This window comes from Temnothorax americanus, unplaced genomic scaffold (assembly GCF_048541705.1).
Source record: "Temnothorax americanus isolate GAGA-0224 unplaced genomic scaffold, ASM4854170v1 Scaffold105, whole genome shotgun sequence".
Taxonomy (NCBI): Eukaryota; Metazoa; Arthropoda; class Insecta; order Hymenoptera; family Formicidae; genus Temnothorax; species Temnothorax americanus.
The window spans coordinates 357,908-376,123 of NW_027509237.1; the positions used below are offsets into that span (position 1 = coordinate 357,908).

At 37.7% G+C, this 18,216-nt stretch overlaps 1 long non-coding RNA gene across 1 annotated transcript; it reads left to right on the forward strand.

Annotated features, from left to right (window-relative positions):
• Positions 1–2,944: 2,944 nt before the first annotated feature.
• LOC143903484 (uncharacterized) lies at positions 2,945–5,253 on the forward strand. The gene is made up of 4 exons (XR_013258722.1): positions 2,945–3,220; positions 3,549–3,803; positions 4,498–4,981; positions 5,073–5,253. It is a non-coding gene; the product is annotated as an uncharacterized LOC143903484 (long non-coding RNA).
• Positions 5,254–18,216: the final 12,963 nt, after the last annotated feature.

The following is an 18,216-nucleotide window of genomic DNA, read 5'->3' on the forward strand; positions in this document are numbered from 1 at the left end:
TATTTGGGTGGTTTTTTATAACTGATTTTTTTGATATGCTAATGTGTTCAGAATGTTCTACGTGCTGAGATCCGATTCCAAAAATCAACGCCGGTTCTTTATTGGTCGTATCGTAGCGTCGTAAGTCGTAACTCGTAAGAAATTGACCAATCACAGTCAATTATTCTTCTCAAATTCCTGTGTAATTGGTCAATTTCTTACAACTTACGACTTGTACACGCTACAATACGACCAATGTAAAACCGGTTTTAAATATAAGATCCGACTATAAATACTGGCCTATGAATACTGGCCATAGAGACCAAAAGAAACAATGATACTGAGATATGTCTCACCTTGTTTTCGAGTGTGTAGGGTAATCTCGCGACAGATTCCTGCTAACCGCCACTGTGGAATTGGTATCTCACTTCCAAAGTCATGCACTCACAATCAGTACTAGAGACAAGTAATACCTGCTTATACATATCGCATCGCAGTGTATAAATAGTACATATGATCTGAGACATGCCTTATCGAGACGGTACACGTCTATTGATACATATCTCTGGGTGTGTAACCCGCTTCCCATACAACACAGAATATTCTTAAAATATTTTTAAAATATTTTTAGGAAGATTAAAATAATTTACAAAAATATTCGTATAATGTTTCTATGTACTACGTCCGCCAGATCAAGTCACAAAAATATTTTAAAAAATATTTTTAAAAAATTGCAAATAAGTATATTTAATAATATTTGTAAAATTTTTTAGAAATATTGCTTCAAAAAATAAAATATGTTTGACCCAATTAGCAATAATTGTTTCACGTTTGAAAGATTTTTTTAATATTTGAAAAATATACTTTACATCTTACTTTGGAAAATATTTTGTTTATTGATAGCATCGCAGTGTAGTGTTGGGTAAGCCTTGCGTTGTATTCCTACTGGCGAAGACATGTGTCGCGAATGTCATGATTTTGCTTCGCCGGAGGCTTGCTTATATTAGATCCCAACTGAAACTTGCGAGTTAGTCTCACCATTATACGCCGCCTAGCGGCGTCGTTGCGAACTAGCACGGAAAGATGTGCTACCATGCATTTTTCTTAATTAAGGTTTAAACAATTAAAAAAATTGTTTTGTTGCAAAAAATTTTGAAACTTAAAATACAATAATCAATGATGTATGTTTTACACATAAAAAAAAGTTTAAGAAATATCTTAATGGTTTATTATTTATTGTAAGGATACTTTATTTACCCCAATTAGGGGCCTTAAAGGGCTTTTTTATGGAACGTTCCCAAACCAATACATCCGGCGTTTTGAAGGGGCGTACCCAACCCTGTACAAGCTCACCCATCATCCTCTGAATTTATACAATGCAATGTTATCAACCAACCTTTTCAATCTATTAATCTTTCAACTCTTTTAAATCAGAAAGCTAATCCACCGATATCAAACTCTAATTATATTTGCCGTGAATCTCGTCCAGCTACATTCTCCTCCAACCGCCTCTTTCCTCCTCCCACTTCACCTCCCTTCCGTTTACGCACATTCTTCTATTCGTTAATACCACTGTGTTGCCCCTCATTCTTTCCTCTCTGGCTCTCTCCACCAGCTTATGTCTGTATGCTCTTTCTTCTAGTGTTAGTTCTTCGTCGACACCAATCTCCCATCTTCTCCATATCTCATCACTTCTTTCTATTACCTCTTCCTTGTCCTCTTCTTCTTCCAATTCCGTGAAGATTACAATCTTTCCATCCACGCCAATCACCTCCCACGCTTTTCTTATCAGTATATCTCTTCCTGTTACTTTTTCCATTATCGCTTCCAGCATCACCCTTCTTTCCTTTGGCCCTTCTCCTGCCACTCTCCTCCAGATCAGATTCTTTTTCCTCTTTTCAATTTTTTCTTTTCTCTTTCTCTCTTCTTTTCTCTCCACCTCCTTCCCTCTCTTCTCTCTTCTTCTTCTTATCTCCTCCTCTCTCTCCTCTATCATTCGTCTCAGCCTGTTCCTTTCCTCTTCCTGTTCCTTTCTTCTGTCGCTTTCCGGCGGTCTTCTCCATTCCTTCTCGCTCTTCTCTCTTCCTCCGTCACCCCTTTTCTCTGCCGCCCTCGTTCTTCCTTGGCTCTCTTGCTTAGCTTCCCGATTCCTCTTGTCCTCACGACTATTATCAGTCCCTTCCATGATCCTTCCCTCTGAGTCTGTCGATCTCTCACTCCAGTCCCTTCCCCATCCCTCGCTTCACCTTTTCTCCCCTCGTCCTTCCTTTTCCTCCGCCATCCTCTTTTCCTCCACTTCCGGTTGGGTTTTTAGCATTCTCAGCTCCTCTTTGATTTTTATTCCCGTTCGTATTATTTCCTCTTTAATTTCACGCCCGATTTCCTTTAGCTCCTTCGTAATTTCCTTAATCCATCCTGTCTCTTCTCTCTTTCGTGCCGCTCTCATCTGTGCCTCTTCTTTGTCTGCCAGATTTTTCTCCATTCTATCCGGTTCCTTTCTCCTTCGCATTTTCGTACCTATTCTCCTATTTTTTCTGCGATCACCTGCCTTGCGTTGCGCTTGCAGTCCTCTTTCTCCTGGTTTATTATTTATATTTTATTTATATTTACAACAAAAATGTCGATTCTCTATAAGGGATAATGTTAATTTTATCAACTTTAAACTTAAATAACTCTTAAATAACTTCTAAATTTTACAAAGTATTTTTAATTTAATTTAGAAATAATTTCCTAGGTAGGAAACGCCGATACTCGAGAAACGGGCCAAGACTGGCACAAGTGTCGGCTTGCCGACGTTTAATGCCCAAGCCTGGCTCAACTATTACTCGAATTTGGGTAGCCGAGGCTTGGCAAGCAAGTGCCGCCCAATATTGGGCCAAAGCTTAATAGCCAGTCCTTATTCTTTATCATTATTATTAGATTTACAATTTTCTTTTTGAAAAAATAATTAAAAATATATAATTTTATAAAAAAATTTCATAATGAGCCGGCACTGGTTTCCGACATTCACCCGACATTGAGAAATATTATATCATATATCCAATTCAAAATTTTATTACTCTTTTTAAACTGAATTTGTTTCTTAAGATGATTTTTGAAAAATTATATATTTGCGCTGGTTATGACATATGTAGACTATATATAACGCTTACATCAAATTAAGGAGTAGTCTATTAGTAGTCTAGGAGTAGTAAGGCAGTTGGCTCACGATGCAGAGGTCCCGAGTTCAAATCCCATCAAGGTAAGTGTATTTTTCAAATACGAGAAAATATTTATAATCATAGACTGCATCTTAAGAAACAAATTTAGTTAAAAAATAGCAATAAATTTCGAAATAAATAATTTTTTTTATGTTGGGTGAATAATTCTTCAATGAACATGTCACTCTTTTCAGAGTTGAAGAATCACTCCAAGTAAAGAATGAATAACTCACTTATTCGAAAAGTGAAATTTCACTCCAATTAGACTGGCAGTATTTTCATTATTCCTAGGAGTGAAATCTTAAATATTTATAAAAGTAGCAGCGCCCATATAATTAATATCTTGCGACATTTTTCGGTCTGCCTCAGATATCCTGTGGACGTCATCAAGATACTAAATAGCCGGACACTTGTGCATCTGCTGGATATCCACCGTATATTTGAGACCATTTTGGGATGTCCTGCGGTTATTGTGATATGTCCCAAAATGATGTCTGTAGGACGTCCCTCAGATAATGTGTGCTGTGTGGGTCGCTTTGCGTGGAAAGTATAATGCTGTCCAGAAAATTACTCACGCAAAGCGAGGTCCACTCCACCCCACTTCTGCTTATAGGGCGAAACGAGGTCTATCATTAACGGATTTGCGTTTTCAAATTTCTAGGCGAAACAAGGTTCACCTCCACCTAAGCGGTAACCCTCCCCCGCCTACGTGTGTGTACTGTCTATACACATATTAGTAAATTATTACTTCCCTTAGTAATGGCAGAAACTGCTATATTTCTCAAAATTTTTATTCATAACTTTTAAATAAGCAATGATATCTTAGAAAATACAAGCGACCCCCACGTTTTATCAGCAGTTTCGAATTCAGGGGGCAGAAATACATAAAATTTACCCCCTCTCAATTGATTTCTCATATAGGCCCTAAATGTGGAGTTTTACCAAAATCTGATTGGTCAAATTGTACTCTTCTTCAATTCATATTCTTCAATCTTCAATGCGTAGTCTGATATGAAATTAAAGGCTGGTATTTATAGTCAGATTTTATATACAGGGTGTTTCCTAATAAGTATTGCAGTAGTGGATTCAGGACACAAAAACAATGAAAAAAGTTCATATAAACTTATATCTTATTTGACCTTGTTTCCGAGTTATAACCATTTTTTATTTTTGTGCTCCATTAATTTACAACTATACTTACCTTCATAGAAAATTTTTGAAATGGTCATATTTTGTTTCTATCTGTAAACATCAGTATACTTAATCTCCTGAATATTTCCCGACCTTGTTGATTTCACACATTCTATTTATGTTCAAGATTCCGTTACCGTTGCGCCGCCCGTTCAGATGGCAGCATCGATCGGAGATCGACTCCGCATTACCGGGGTAGCTCGCGCCCGCACGTGCGCGCTCATCGCCAACGTCTTCCTCGCGATCGAGGCAATTGTGCAAATGGCCGCGCAGTGATCAGACGCATGGTGTAAGAAGAAAGGTGAACCATTCCGATGGATGCGCAGTAGGTTAAAAGTAGTGGGGGACAGTCAGCCAATTACGCTTTGAGCTTTTATGCGAACATATGTAAAATTCAATATGGCTACTGACTGAGTTTCCTCGTGTCATTTATCGTGAACAATTGCTAAAAATGCCAGTGTGTTGCGTTAAAAATTGCAAGAGCCAGACCGGTCGTGGTAATAGAGAAAATTACAACGTATTGTTATGTTATTTTCCAAAAGAGCCTGAAATAAGGAGACAGTGACTCGAAGCTTGTCAGAGAAAAGAAGCGGATATAAAACTTAGCTGTGGTGAGTTTATATTCCGAATGCTTTGTATAATTACCGGGTAAATGGTTTTATTTGTCATGTTCCAAAGATTATTAAGAAATCTTATTTTTAGCTGCAGTATGTGAGCGACATTTCGTACCGGATTGCATCGAAGAGAAATGGACACAACAACGTTCGAAGAATCTGCCACTACTGATTCGACGGCTGAAAAAAGGCTCAATACCAACGGAATTGCTGAATATTTTAAAGGAAACAATACCACAACTTGACGAACCAAAAGAAAAGATACCCCGGTAAGTTCAGAAATATATCCATTTAATCATTTGCATTTATTTTTCACGACATTCTGTTGTGCAGTTCATAATAGTTTCGGAATAATACCGAAAACTGAAAACCTACCTCGCAATTTGTATTAATGGTATTTATTCTATCGTATAGCAAATCCAAAATACCATCTTATAACGAACTTGTTGCTTATGCGAAGAGAAATACGGAGATGGATGCTAATGCCGTAAGCACTGGAAATGAGTCAGAAAATGATGAGCGAGACGAACAAGCAAAAAGTGAACACGGTGGTTTACCAGTGGAACCCGCTGAAGCAATGAATATGTATGTATTAGTATGTACATTTTATTGTATATCTAAATTTAAATGATCAACAGTAACATAAAAAAATTGAAATTGTACAAATAAAATAATCATTAAAGCATTTTTTATTAAAAGAATTTGAAACTTCAATAGCTAGTCTAACAATTGAAACAGAAGCTTTGATTTATATAACTGGTTATGTTGCACATAAATTTCGGCATAAATACCCAAAATTAGGTGTTCCTACGTCAACTCTAACTCTGACAGATAATTGGCTGTCTTGCATATCCAGAGGAAACTGTATGTATCCCTCCAAAGATTTGCAGACAGCAGCCAGTATTATGAACGAAGTATTTGTAAAACTTCATGGGCGCTCATTTAGCAAAGAAAGTGGTATATTTGACAAGGTAACAAGCATCACGTGCGCAAAAGTTTCTTTTCCCGCTTGTGTAATCGCGTGCCTTGTACGAACCTGTACGTATATACGCCTGCGTCAGATTAATCAAGAGATAAGACAACAAAACTGTACTAGAAAAGAAAAAAGAAAACTCAAACATATATGCAACAAACAGTCTGTATAGTTATGCTTCACACACTTTTGTGATATATATATTAAATATAACATATTTTTATCCAAATTGCGTTATACATGTCTTATTTCATTTCTGAAACTTTTATAGAGCGCGCTACCTAAAAGCTCAAGCTCTGATTGGTTAAAATCTCAGACTTTCGCCATTATGCGCAATGGTTCACCTTTCTTCTTACACCATGATCAGACGCACGATGTGTGCTCTGTGCATCTTGATTGTGACTATACACATTGAAGTGCCCATCGCAGTGATTACAGCTGCTGAGATACTGCATTAACATGTAAAGCGACCGCACATCCAGCTCTACTCAGGGTACATCAACACGACGACTCAGGCTCACATGTGCGCGAGTGCCGACCGCCACGTGTCCCAAAGCTCACGGGCCACTCATCACGAAGAGGGCAATTAATATAACTGCCTCGCCCACTCACGAACGATACACAAAGACTTCTTATACAAAGACTTCTTATGCTTAGTGAAATCCGAAAGACTGCCCACCACTCTCAGGTCAGACTGTATAATCTCTTCTCATATTAAAGACGGCTCAGACTGTGGTCTGAGTTACACAAGAAATAAAGTGAATAATTAGTGAACACCTTCCACGCGCGTCCTTCTCATCCCGCTCCCATCGTCGGGATTAATCAGCGATTTCGCGAACAATTTAGTATATATATATAAACTTTGCATAGTGTGTGGTGATGTTCTCTTTTGCGGATATGCATTATCGGCGGAAGCAAATCAAGAACATTTAAATATAGGGTTTATTCTCTTTGGGTGTTACTTTCATTTAAGGGTTCTTATTTTTAGGGTGTATACCGTCATTTTTAAGGATTAACCATTAATTGAAGATTGACTATCACTTGAAGGTTAAACATCCATCATCCAAAGAAAAACTCTTAAAGTTGGGTGTGATTTTAGACCACCAATTGAAGGTTAATCACTTCAAATGATGGTTAACCTTCAATTGGCAATCCGAAATCACATCCAACTTTAAGGGTTTTTCTATAGTGTTTTTTTAACGGTTAACACCAAAAGTTGAGTGTATTTTTCCATAAGGGGAATCTCGTTTTAAGGCTGATTTTTCGCGTACATAAAGTGTCCAGCAAAAGAGCCCTTACGGAAAAAACACTCAAATATTGAGTATTTACACTTAAATTTGAGTGTTAACACTCAATTCTGAAATTTTGGTGTATGCACTCAAATCGTGAGTGTTTATACTCAAACATTAAGTGTGCACACCCAAAAAAAGTTATACTTAAATTGAGTGTATAGATTAAAATATTGAGTGTGTACACTCAATAACTGAGTGTTCACAATTAAGTTTGAGTGTAAATACTGAACATTTAAAAGTTTACTCTGAACACTTGGGTATGACACTCAATAGATGAGTGTAAACCCTAAATCTTTGAGTGTTAGGGCCAGCGCACGAACATTGCCGTAGCGTCTTACGCCTTATGTGAGAATATTGCATAAAGGCGCGGGTCCAATGGAGATCCGTTGCCTAATCCTAACCATAAGACCGTAATGCTAGGTCTACAATGCGAGTCGTAAAGTCGTGAGTCGTAAGAATTGACCAATCACAGTCGATTATTCTCCTCAAATTCGATTGTGATTGGTCAATTCTTACGACTCACGACTTTACGACTCGTATTATAGATTTAGCATAACCGTAATGCAGTCCCGCATCTTCAACTTCTGATTAAACTGAAAGAGTTAGGTTTTTCTGACCCTGTTCTCATATGGATCTATTCATACTTAACGGGTACGTCGTTCTCAGGCTGTGACCGATGATGCTGGTAATCTCTCGTCGTGGCTATCTACGTTATGTGGTGTACCTCAGGGCTCTGTGCTGGGTCCACCTTTATTTTCCCTGTATATTAATAATATAAGTAAGGTCTTGTTATATACAGAACACATGATGTTTGCCGATGACATCCAGATTTATTGTGCGTGTTCACCTTCCGACATTCTTCACAATCTTAACTTAATCTCTGTGGACGCTAATGCTATTTTCGATTATGCATCGGCAAACAGTCTGAAACTTAACCCTGCCAAATCTAAGGTTATTATATTTGGCAGTAGTAGAAATGTCAACTTTATTGATTTTAACCTTCTTCCTCCTATAATTGTTAACATACAATTACCATTTGTTAGTGAGGTGAGAAATCTAGGTGTCTGGTTTGAATCTAATCTCTCTTAGAGGAAACATATCATGCATGTTTCGCAAAAAGTTCACTAGGCGTTACACAAGCTGAAATTCAGTAAAAACTCTCTCTACTGAGCTAAGGATTAAGCTTGTGATGACGGTAATTCTACCCCATTTAGATTATTGTTGCCTAGTCTATCATGGCTTGAGTGATGAACTGAACATCAGGGTACAGAGACTAGTGAACTGCTGCATTTTTATTTTAGATTCATATATAACTTGCGGCGGGATGAGCATATTACTCAGTATAGGCGTCGCCTGGGATGGCTTTTGGTGGAAAACAGAAGGCGGTACTTTCTCGGGTGTCAGATGTATCGGATACTCTATTTGTCTTCACCTTTGTACTTAAGTGAACTTTTCACTCCACTTGACCCATTACTCAGAAGATCTGACCGACTTGCTGCTTTGTCTCCTCAAATCTTTCATATTCCTGCTCACAGAACGGTCACCTATAGAAATTCCTTCCAACTTTCTTTTATATATTTTGGCATTCTTTTCCCGATGAAATTACATCTGCATTTTCTCTTGCATTATTTAAAAGCCTTCTTCGTGAGTATTTGCTTTCGTCTGAATCTGATTAGTGCGTCTTTTGGACTTTTGTTCTTGCGAATTGCTGTATTTCTATATTTTCTTCTTTGTAGTTATTTTTGCGTAGCGTTATTCTCTTAGTTTTTAATGCGTATTGTTTGGGAGAGAGCATGAACAGGTTCTATTACATGTGTTCATTGCATATTGTATTCATTCTTTGCCCTTTAGCTATTGCTTGGGCATATCTCTCTCTCTCTCTCTCATCTCTCTCTCTCTCTCTCTCTCTCTCTCTCTCTCTCTCTCTCTCTCTCTCTCCCTCTCCCTCTCCCTCTCCCTCTCTCCCTCTCTTTCTCTCTCCCTCTCTCCCTCTCTCCCTCTCTACGAAAACGAGTGCGGCGACGGGGAGTGGGGGTAAGGCGATGAGCGGGAATGGAACATCTGACTTGGATAAAAAGATAGATTGGCTCATCAGAACGGTGAAAGAAGTAAGAGATGAAATGTCGTGTAAAAAGGAAATAAAAGTAATGATCAAGGAGATAATTAGAGAAGAGATGGGAGACATTAAACAAGAACTGGAGGAAATGAAAAGTATGATACGGGGAGGAGTATGTGGATCAACACGGGGAGAGCAGAGGAGTTATAGTGAAGTAACTAGAGAAAAAAAAGAAGGAAAATATTATTATTGTTAAGCCTAAGGGACAGCAGGAGAATGAGGTCACTAAGAAGATGATAAAGGAGAAGGTAGACATCAAGAATATGGATATGGGAATAACAAAGTTAAAGAAAGGAAGTAAGGGAGCAGTGATTTTGGGTTGTGGGACTGGAGAGGAAAGGGATAAGTTAAAAGCCGCAGTGCAAGATAGGCTAGGTGAGAATTTCAACGTTACTGAGTCGAGGCGATCGAAGTCTAAGATTAAAATTGTTGGTATCGGTGAGAAAGAAATGAATTTAAATGATAATGACTTAATTGTTGCAATTAAAAAGCAAAACAAAATGGAAGTAAAAAAGGAAGGAATTTATATGCAAATAGTGAAGAGAGTAACTAAAGATAGGAAGATGGATGGAAGTCAGACTGGAAGAGGAAGAAGGGAAAAAGGAACAGTAATAATTGAAGCAGATGAGGAAACCCATGAAGTAATATTGGGCAAGGGAAAACTAAATATAGGATGGAAAAAATGTCCGGTATTTAATCACATCAATGTTAAAAGATGCTTTAAATGCTGGGGATATTATCATATGGCAAGAAACTGTACCAGAGATGAAGCATGTTACAGGTGTGCAGGAAACCACAGAGCGACTGAGTGTACGTCGACAAAGAAAAAGTGTATAAATTGTGCACTTAAAATTCAAACCTATAATCTGAAAATAAGTGATGAGCATGACGCAATTGACCCGGAGTGTCCGACACTTAAAAGGATGATACAAGAGGAGAAGAGGAGAGCCGGTTGGGAAGATACTAAACAGCAGTGGCAGAAAAAAGAGGAAATGTTATTATACACAAATGCGCAAAGTCTGATTGCGCATGGAGATGAGATACAACACCAAATTATGAAGAAAATGCATCCTGCGTTTGTAGCATTGTCAGAAACTAGATTAACTGCGGAAATTGAAGACAATGAAGTGAGTGTGCGAGGCTACTAGATGTGATGCGGAAAATAGAAACACAGGGGGTGTTGTATTGTATGTAAGAGAGGATATTAAGTATGAGGTAGTTTTGATAAAGAAGATAATTGCGAACTGTTGGTGTGCGGCGATAGGAGTAAATGATAAGTTATTTAATGCCCGATCTACAATAGCTGTAGTAAGCTGTATAGTAAGCCTCAAGCCGTAAGAAATTGACCAATTACAGGCGAATATGAGGAGAATAATCGACTGTGACTGGTCAATTTCTTACATCTTGAGGCTTACTACAGTTTACTACAGCTTTGTAGATCGGGCATAAAGGTGTGATAATGGTGGTGTATAATTCACCAAGCGCATTAGATGGTGGGTTTGTGAGATTCCTAGAGAATGTCGTGGAGGAACTAATAATTAGGGGAGATTGTATGGTAATAGGAGATTTTAATGTGGATTTTATGATAGATTCGTTCTATACAAAAAAACTACAAACGATAATGCAGAGTTTAAGTATGAAACAGTATGTAAATAAGCCGACAAGGATCGTGAGGAGTAGTCAAACAATGATAGACTTGCTTTTCTCGAATAATAGAGTAGGAGTACAAGTAGTTCATAAGCCTAAAATAACAGATCATGCGTGGTTAAGAGTCGAATTTAATATGAGTATAGCCGAGAATAAATATAAAATATTCAAGAGTAGGGATTATAGTAAATTTGATATAGATGAATTTGTTAGTCTGATAGGAAAGAAAATGGAGCAAGACCAAGATATAAATGCCAATGTCAATATAAAAGCGAAGAAAATGGTTGACGATATAGTAGATGCGTTGGACATTATAGCACCTAAGAAAAATTTTCGAATACCGAAAGTATGGGAAGGAAAGAAATGGTACGCGGACGAGTTAAGAGAAGCAGCGGCTAGGAGAGATGAAGCATATGGTAAGGCGCTGTATGACGATACGGAGCAAAATTGGTTGCAGTATAAAATTGAGAGAAATGCAGTAGTAAAATTAATTAGAAAAAGAAAAAAGAAAATTATGAAAGTATGATAGATTGTAATAAGGAAAACCCTACGGCTATGTGGAAAACGTTGAAGGAAATAGTTAGAGGAGAACCAATAATGGGCACTAAAAAAGTTGAGGAGGTAGATTTTGAAATTTTAGACAACATTAAGGGACAACAGATAGCAGATAAGTTTAACATGTATTATATACAAAGTATTGATAGTGTAATAAGGTCCATAAAGGATACAGACGAAAAGATCACAGGTAATATAGAAAGTAAAGAAACTATGGAAAAGTTTGAGATGATTAGCATAGAGGAGTTAGAGAAAATTGTCATGGATCTTCCAAGGAAAAAAGGCACAGAAGAAGGAATAAGTAGTGATATATTAAAAGCATCGTTTCCGGTAATAAAAGAAAAATTTGTTGATGTTATAAATAGTTCCTTAGGAAAAGGATGTTTTCCGGACAGCTGGAAAACATCCACGATTATACCGATCCCAAAAGTAGAGAAGGCTAAAAAGGCGAGTGAATATAGGCCTGTCAATATGCTGCCTATATATGAGAAGGTGTTAGAATTAGTAGTTAAGAAACAAATTGAAGCGTATTTGGAAAATAATGGGATTATAACAGAGCATCAGTCGGGGTTTAGAAAAAAATATTCTTGTGAAACGGCGATTCAAACAATTATAGATGAATGGAAACTAATAATTAGTGAAAGGGATATGGTGGGTGTAATTTTTATGGACCTTAAACGAGCATTTGAAACAGTAGATAGGAAAAGGTTAATAAAGAAATTGTATCAATATGGAATTAGAGGAGCGGTGCTGGAATGGTTGAAGTCATATCTAAGAAATAGAACACAGCAAGTTCGAATTAACGATCAATGGTCAAAGTTATTAGACACAGAATACGGAGTGCCGCAGGGATCAGTGTTGGGACCTCTGCTGTTTATTATATATATAAATGATATAATCAAAGTCCGACCAGAAGGAGGTAGTATAAAAATGTATGCGGATGATACAATAATATATGTAATTGGTAAAAACAGTGAGGAAATAGAAAGAAAATTAAATGCAGCCTTTTCCAAAGTGGAGAGAGAGAGAGAGAGAGAGCAGTGGATGAATATAAATAGGTTAAAAATGAATCCGGGGAAAACGAAATACATGATAGTTAGAAGTGGGAGGAAAGAAGTGAGGGATGGTATCAGGGTCAAATGTTTAGATGGTACGGATATAGAACGTGTGGAAATAATGAAATATTTAGGTATAATTATTGATGACAAGCTGCGATTTGAAAACCATTGTGATTATATGCTTAAGAAAGTAGAAAAAAAACAAGTTTTTAAATAAAATAGGTAATAGTATATCGCCGTATGTAAGATGTATTATATATAAGACAATTATAGCGCCTCACTTTGAGTTTTGCGCGACTCTGCTAGTCAATATGGGAGAAACACAGTTAGGGAAGTTGCAAATAGCGCAGAATAGAGCGATGCGAGTGATACTACAATGTGATAGGCGGACCAAAGTGGAACATATGCTCCAAGCGTTACAATTTATGTCGGTAAAACAAAGGCTGTATTATAACACCTGTATATTTATTTATAAAATTTTGAACGGCATGTTACCTGAACAGCTAAGAAATAGGTTGCAAGTAGTATAGAGTGTGAGTGGAAGACAAACACGCCAGGCGGAGGACATTGCGATACAGTTCCGTAGAACTACGAGCACACAAAAAAGTGTATTTTATGAGGGGGTCAAGATGTACAATGCATTGCCAACCGAAGTAAAACGTTGTGAACAAATTAAGAAGTTTAAAAGAATGTTAAAGGAACATATCGGAAATATGTAATTGATTTGTATTACAAATAGCCAAGGAGGCTAATAAAGATCAGTCATTCATTCATTCTTTCTCTCTCTCCCTCTCTCCTTCTCTCCCTCTCTCCCTCTCTCCCTCTCTCTCTCTCTCTCTCTATCTCTCCCTCTCTTTCCCTCTCTCCCTCTCTCCCTCTCTTCCTCTTTTCCTCTCTCCCTCTCACCCTCTCTCCCTCTCTCCCTCTCTCCTTCTCTCCCTCTTTCCCTCCCTATTGCCAAGAATTGCACGAGACAGGAAACATGCTATAAATGTGCAGGAAATCATAAGGCGAATGAATATACGACGGCGAAGAAGAGGTGTGTAAACTGTACCTATAAGAATCAGACGTACAACTTGAAGATAAATGTTGAACACGAGGCGCTGAATTCGGAATGTCCGACATTTAAGAAAGTATTGGAGGAAGAGAAAAAAAGAGCCGGCTGGGAAGATGCAAAATAGCAACTGCAGGGAGAAACGGAATTACTCTAGTATACAAATGCGCAGAGCTTCTTGGCGCATAAGGATGAAATTCAACATCAGATTATGAAGAGGGTGAATCCTGCGATTCTAGCGTTATCCGAGACTAGATTGACTATAGAAATTGAGGATAGTGAGGTCAATGTACCGGGGTATAGTATAGTTAGATGTGATGCTGAAAATAGAAACACAGGAGGAGTACTACTGTTATATATATATATATATATATATATATATATATATATGTTAGGGATGATATTAAATTTAAAATAGTTGATAAGAAAAAAATAGTGTCAAATTGTTGGTGCGTGGTGGTAGAAATAAGAGAGAATTTGTATAAAGGTATGATAGCAGTAGTGTATCATTCGCCGAGTGCGTCAAATGGCGATTTTGTGAGATTTTTGGAAGATACGGTTAAAAATCTAATAATAAAGTATGACTGTATAGTGATAGGGGACTTTAATATAGATATAATGGTAGATTCATTTTACACAAAGAAATTATTAACGGTAATGCAAAACCTAGGGATGAGGCAATACGTTGATTGTCCAACGAGAGTTACAAAAGATAGTCGTACAATGATAGATTTAATTTTTTCGAATAAAGAAATAAAGGTACAAGTGAATGAGAAACCGAAAATAACGGACCATGCATGGCTAAAAGTAGAATCTAATATGAATAAAAAGAGAAATAAATATAAAGAATTCAGAGGCAGGGACTATAGTAAATTTAATGTAGAGGAATTTCTTAGAATAATGGAAGAAAGAACTGAGCAAGGTCAAGGGCTAGATATAAGTATAAGGGCGGAGAGATTTGTTAATAGTATAGTAAGTGTAATGGATACTGTAGCACCTAAGAAAAAGTTTAAGATTCCGAAAATATGGGAAGGGAAAATGTGGTATTCAGATGAAATTAGAATGGCAACAGATAGAAGGGATGAGGCTCACAGTAGAGCAATAAGCTCAGGCAAAGAACAGGACTGGGGATTTTTCAAGAATGAAAGAAATGCAATAGTTAAACTTATTAGGGCAAAAAAGAAAGAATATTATGAGAATATGATAGATAATAATAGGAGTAATCCTACAAAAATGTGGAAAACTTTGAAAGAATTAATTAAGGTGAGCAAAGAGGTTCAGAGAACATCGATAATGTAGATTTTGAAATATTAGAAGACATAGAAGAATGCAATATAGCTGATAAATTTAATATATATTATGTAAAAAGTATTAGCAACATTGTGCAATCTATTAGTAATAAGGGGATAGAAGGCACAGGTAGGAGACCTATTTATGTAATCGAGAATAAGGGAATTATGGAAAATTTTGAGCCAATTAGTGCAAGTGATCTGGAACAAACTGTTAGGGAACTACCACGAAAGAACGGAACAGAGGAAGGGATAAATAGTGATATACTGAAAATGGTGCTACCTGTGATAAAAGATGAGTTTGTAGGGGTAATAAATGATTCGCTTAGGACAGGTAAATTTCCAGAAGGATGGAAAACATCCACGATAATACCGATACCAAAGGTAAACAAACCAAAAAAAGCGAGCGAGTATAGACCGATCAATATGTTACCGATATATGAAAAAGTATTAGAGTTAGCTGTAAAAAAACAGTTGGAAAAATTTCTAGAAGACAATGAAATAATAACCGAATACCAATCGGGATTTAGGAAACAGCAGTCGTGTGAGACAGCAATTCAAAGTTTTATCGAGGAATGGAAGTTGATAATTGAGGAGAAAAAAATGGTGGGGGTGTTATTTCTGGATCTTAGGAGAGCGTTTGAGACAATAGATAGGGTAAGATTAGTGGAAAAATTATATCAGTATGGAATAAGAGGAGTGGTATTGAAATGGATAATATCGTATTTAAGTAATAGAAAGCAACAAGTTAGATTCAATGATATATGTTCTAAAATAATTGAGACAGTATATGGCGTGCCACAGGGATCAGTATTAGGACCTCTATTGTTTATTTTATATATAAATGATATAGTTAAAGTCTGTCCGAAGGGAAGCATATTTAGATTATTTGCAGATGACACGACCGCAAGTGTAACAGGAGAAAGTTGTGAGGAATTAGAAATAAAACTAAATATGGTGCTCGGTATACTTGAAGAATGGATGAATGTGAATATGTTAAAAATGAATGCAGATAAGACCAAATATATGATAGTTAAAAGTATAAGGAAAGAAATAAAAACAGACATAATAGTAAAAAGTTTGGATGGAACTATAATTGAGCGTGTCGAGATAGCGAAACATCTGGGTGTAATGATCGATAGTAAACTCCGTTGGGAGAATCACTGTGATTATATGTTAAAGAAAATAGGGAAAAAAGTGAGTTTTCTGAATAGAATAGGAAATGATATATCGGCGTACACTCGATGTACTGTGTATAAGTCTATCATAGCGCCTCACTTTGAATATTGCGCAACGATGTTAATAGGCATGGGTGAGACGCAACTGAATCGACTGCAAGTAGCACAAAACCGTGCCATGAGAGTCATACTGCAATGCTCGCGATATACAAAGGTAGAATTGATGCTGCAAACCCTTAAGTTTATGAATGTAAGACAGAGGCTATAATGTACAATGTATGTATTTTTATTTTTAAGATAGTAAGAGGCATAATGCCAAAACATTTAAGTAATAGGATAGAAATAGTAGGAGATGTGAGTGGACGGCAAACGAGGCAGACTGAGAATATTAGAATTCAATATCGCAGGACGAGAAGCGCACAGAAAAGTATATTTTATGAAGATTTGAACATGTATAACGCCCTGCCGATAAAAATTAAGCAATGTGAAAGAATTGAACCTTTCAAACGTAGGTTAAGAGAATATATTGTACTTCATGTAGAAAAATTAATTTAAAGATATTTTATGTAAAAAATAGCCGAGAAGGCTAATAAAGCTCAATCAATCAATCAATCAATTAATCAATCAATCAATCAATCAATCAATCAATCAATCAATATCTCTCTCTCTCTCCCTTCCTCCCTCTCTCCCTCCCTCCCTCCCTCCCTCCCTCCCTCTCTCCCTCCCTCCCTCCCTCCCTCTCTCTCTCCCTCCCTCTCCCTCCCTCTCTCCCTCCCTCTCTCTCTCTCTCTCTCTCTCTCTCTCTCTCTCTCTCTCTCTCTCTCTCTCTCTCTCTCTCTCTCTCTCTCTCTGGTGAGTACAGCGTGCACGTCTGTCTTATTGCTCCTGCTTTGACCGGATATTTTTCTGCCGTGAGTTGCCTTTGGGCTATTTTGTTGCAGGTGTGAGCATGTTCTTATATAGCTCGTCACGAGCTACTATCATTTTCTCTGCCACTGTCTCTTAATTCCTGGAAACTGTGTGACGAGTGTTTCTCATTATTCTAACCAAATTTCTGAGAATCATTCTCGAGGATCATTGATTCTTACTGCGTATGAGCCTGCTATCTGTTCTGCCCCCTTCTGCACTTTACTCTCGAGGTGCGCATGACGATCTGCTGGGGTCTGTTGCGTTCTGGGTGTTGGCTGACCTGCGTCTGGAACGGCTGGTGGTCGAGCATGATGTAAAAAGAAAGGTGTTTCATTCCCGAGATGCGCAGTGGTCTAAAATAATGTCTGCCTTCTGACCAATCAAAAAGCCTCCCCAAATGTAAAAAGCAACATGGCTACTTCCGTGATATGTAAGAGGTTAGATTGTTAGCCGCCGCATGAGCGGATTCTCGCTTAGATCCAACCGGCGATCCAACGACTCCGAGAACGTGACGAAGGCGTTGTCGCGCAGTATCAGATGCCTCAAATTCGGCAAGCCGGCCAGAGAACCGTCCTCCACAAACCGGGCACAAACCGTCCTCCACCAATAGTTCGCAATTGGTTGTCGTTGAGATACCCAGAGTGTGCCCAACTTTTGAAACGCGCCTGGCTCCACCGTGCCTTCGGCCACAAGGGGAAGTGATCCGCGTAGTTTCTTGGGCCCAACGAATCTACGGCTACTACGATAAGAGGTTTGTCTTGACCATCTTGAAATGTGCCAAGTTATTATTAATAAGCTACATACTATATTTTGTTTACAGAAACTAGATTGTTAGCCGCCGCATGTGCCTTCAGCCTTCCTTTCTGTCTATGCTAAATGATAATGAGTTACGGGCTTTACTAGATGAAGCTATAACATACAAATGTCCGAAAGATCGGGAAGGAAAGTCTAATCTTTTTAAAGTACGTACGGGCTTTGAAATATTATGTATTGAACATAAAAATGCTATTGTGTTAAGATGTATAGATTGATATGTGTGCTTTGTAGGAACTTTTGCAAGAGGCAGAAGCGGACAAGACTGAGGAAGGCCGTAGAGTGATATCTAATTCACGCTGTCTTTCGGGTTCAAATCGCAGGAGGCATAAACGGGAGTCTGTGTCC